The following is a 3786-nucleotide window of genomic DNA, read 5'->3' as shown; positions in this document are numbered from 1 at the left end:
AAACAGGACCCCGTGGTGTTGCCTCTATATGAACAGGACCCTGATCGATCGAGCCGGTTGGGGCTGGATGAACAGGACCCCGTGGAGGGCTGGATGAACAAGACGACCTCGTGGATGGCTGGATGAACAGTAGAAGGTGGAGGGGTGGATGAATAGTAGCCCGTGGGCGGGTGGTTAAACAGGAGCCCGTGGAGAGGGGTGGTTGAACAGTGGCCGGTGGAGTAGCGCGTGGTGGGGCTGGATGAATAGGAGCCCGTGGATGAACAATCATAGGTGGAGGCTGGAGGAGGTCGACAGTGGATGAACAGTAGCCCGTGGAGGCTGGAGGAGGTCGACGGTGGAGATGAATAGTATCCCGTGGAGTCCCGTTTTGCTGTACTCCACACCCCTCCCGATGAACAGGACCCCCGTTTCGACCGTAGCGCTCCAACACAAGTCCGTTTCCTCTGTTTTGCGGTACGCCACACCCCTCCCGATCGACTGTAGGAGGTCCAACACAAGTCCGTTTCCTCTGTTTTGCGGTACGCCAGACCCCTCCCGATGAACAGGATCCCATTTCGAACATGGCCGGTCGAACACAAGGCTGTTTCCTCTGTTCTGCGGTACGCCACGCCTCGTTTCCATCGGCTGTTCCGTCCAAGCCGGTTGGCTCCCATGTGTTCCTTGCCTCCCGATGAACACGATGCATTCCGTTGCCTCCCCATGAACTCGACGCATTCCTTTGCCTCCCCATGAACACGAGGCATTTCGTTGCCTCCCCATGAACACGACGATGACGCAGTTTCTCCGTTCTGACCCAGCCATGTACACGAGCCCTGGCCGTATGTATGCGCGAGTAGGCGTTCGAGACCCCGCCCGTATGTACGTATGTGGCCGTATTTTCTTTCTTGCACACTAGCCTATATACGTACGTGTACATGCTACATGCGTTCCTCTACTACGACATGTGTGCGCCTCTATATCGACCAGTATGTACGTACACGTTCGTGACTAGAATGACAACGCTATGTACGCTTCGACCAGGTGGGTCCCGGCTGTCAGGCACTTCCTTGCGTGCGAAGATGTAGCTGGTGGGTCCCAGCAGTCAGGGGGCGAATCTTTTTTTGCCTGGATGCACTTCCTTGCATGCGAAGATGTAGCTGGTGGTCCCAGCAGTTAGGGGGCAAATCATTTTTTTGCCCGTAATATGGACGCACTTCCTTGCGTGCGAAGATGTAGCTAGTAGGTCCCAATAGTCAGGGGGAAACCTTTTTTTCGTGAAATACGGTGGCCCGTCTGCTGGGTCCCTGCTGTCAGGTGGAGGAATCATTATTTTTCGCGTAATAAGGAGGCACTTCCTTGCTGCGGCCGTGGACCCAGCTATCAGCCTCTCCACGTACAGTCCACGTCTGATGGAAGTCGTTCCTTGACCACGTTGACCACGCCATGCCGAGAGCACCAGGGCGGTGGACGATGGCAAGGCCTAGGAAGGGGATGACGCGGAGCCAGGGAAGACTCAGAAGTGGATGCCCACGCAGAGAGGAGTACAAGGGTTCACTGGTTCGGCTGCGGTGTGAGGCTGCCGTCGCCGCAGAATAACAGGGGGTGTGGGTGAGTAGAGGGATGGCCTGACCAGCGGTGGGAGTAGTAGGGGGTGGTGAGGCCTCCGCGGCCACGGGAGGTAGGAGCACGCGGCACGACCGGCGCTGGTTTGGGCGACTGGAGCAAGAAGACCAGAGGTTGAAGAAGCACTATGGCCATTGTATGAACATCGTACGGTAACATGAGCTAGAATCGTTCATATTGACTAAGTTGACAAAGCCCTCTGTCCCCGTCAACTTGGTAGGCCCACAAGTCAGCCTCCCACTATGCTGGGTTCCAGCTGGCAGCGGGAGTATTCATTTTTTTGTGCATAATAAGGAGGCACTTCCTTGCGTGCGAAGATAGCTGGTGGGTCCGACCTGTCAGTGGGGGGCACGTTTTTTTTGCGAAATAGAGAGGCCCTTCCGGTGGGTCCCAGATGTCAGGCGGAGGAATCGTTATTTTGCGCGTAATAAGGAGGCATTTCCTTGTGTGCGGCCGTGGACCCAGCTGTCAGCCTCTCCACGCACAGTCTACTTCTGATGGTGTCGTTCGTTGACCACGTTGACCACGTCGCGCCGAGCGCATCCAAGGTGGTGGACGACGGCGAGGCCCCGAACAACAACGAGCTAGAGATGGGAAGACGCGGGAGTAGAGTCGCAGACGGAGAGGTGTACGAGGGTTAACTGGTTCTAGTGTGGTTTGGTTCGGCAGTTGGTGGAGAAGAACAAGAGGTGTGGAGGGGTGGAGGGATGGCCTGGCCAACGGTGGAGTAGCGCTTCACAGCGAAGCGTGCTAAGCAGAGCTGCTAGCAGCAGGAGGCGGGAGGTGGTCCCGGCGGCGCTGGAGGAAGAAGACGAGAGATTGAAGATGGATGTCGGTCGTTGGATGTAAATCCAACGACTAATGATGTCAGAATCATTTGTTGACTAAGTTGACAACCACTTGCGTTGGCTTCGACCTATTGGCCCACAGTTCAGCCTCCAAAAATGTGGCACGTATTCAACCCATTTTTTTAGAATTTACAGTCTTTTTTTACGCGATAGAATTTACAGTCAATTTGATATTTTTTTTGAATTACAGTCCATTAGCTGTGCTGGGTGAACAAATAATGTAGCATCCGTGCAACCCATTTAGTTTTTTTCCTAAAAAATTACACGCCATTTGCACTTTCTCGAAATACACGATTTTGTTGAGCTGATTCTAATTATAATGTTGGGTTGGGCCAGCAATGTTATCTAAAAATAAACATGTGCTGAGCATTTTGTAATAAATATATTTAAATAATAAGTGATATTATTACATTCGTCCTTAAATCTTACCAAGCTTTTGTAAACAATCACTAGGATTTTTGTGCCCCAACGTCAATATAGCATTAGGAGAAAGTATTTTTTCGATGATGCACTTGCTTGCGTACGGCCATAGACCTGGTGGGTCCCGACTGTCCGTCTCTCCATGTACACTCCTCTCCAGATTCCTCTCGTTTGTTTAGCGTGTTCACAATGGCAGACAGCGGCGTCGCGGCGAGCGCACAAAGGCGCAGGAGGGGATCCGACCACCTGAGGAATTGCCTTATTATTGACAAAACTAGTGAACTAGCCTAGTGGCCAAGTGACACTACCCGACAGCTGTTCGCCCAGTTTCAATTCCACCTGTGCAGGGAAAATATCTCCAATTTTTTTGCCTCTGCCTTTATTGACATGTGGGTCCCCATTGTCATCTACACACACCACGTCCAACACTTGCTAAAACTTCGTCCCTCGTTTTCTGTGTGTTTCGCACCCTCGACATTGTGTGCGCATTTTGAAAATAGCATATCTTTTTGACTGTGCATGATATGAAGATGTGCTATGCATGCATGTTGATCAGCATGATGTTAACTGGCCGGTAGTTCCATTTTCGACCATGAATAAAATTTCCAACATGATGTTAACCCTGTTTGAAAAGGCCATGTTAATATAAATGCTCTGCCTCTGAAAGTTGCAGTTTCTTATCTGAAACTGAACTTGTAGTTTCTTATCTGAAACTGAAACTTGCATTTCTTCTCTGAGAATCACATTGTTTGCACTTTTATACTCCTATGATTCATAAAATACTTCATATGCTCAATACTGTAAATCTAAAATTCAAAAGACATTCATATCTGAAAGTACTCTCAAAATACACAACACAAAACACAATTCACAACCTGCAAATACTGACAACCCTAAGCTCCTCCTGATAATT

The sequence above is a fragment of the Triticum dicoccoides genome, chromosome 1B, assembly GCF_002162155.2.
Source record: "Triticum dicoccoides isolate Atlit2015 ecotype Zavitan chromosome 1B, WEW_v2.0, whole genome shotgun sequence".
NCBI classification, from domain to species: Eukaryota; Viridiplantae; Streptophyta; class Magnoliopsida; order Poales; family Poaceae; genus Triticum; species Triticum dicoccoides.
This window is presented reverse-complemented; position numbering follows the sequence as displayed.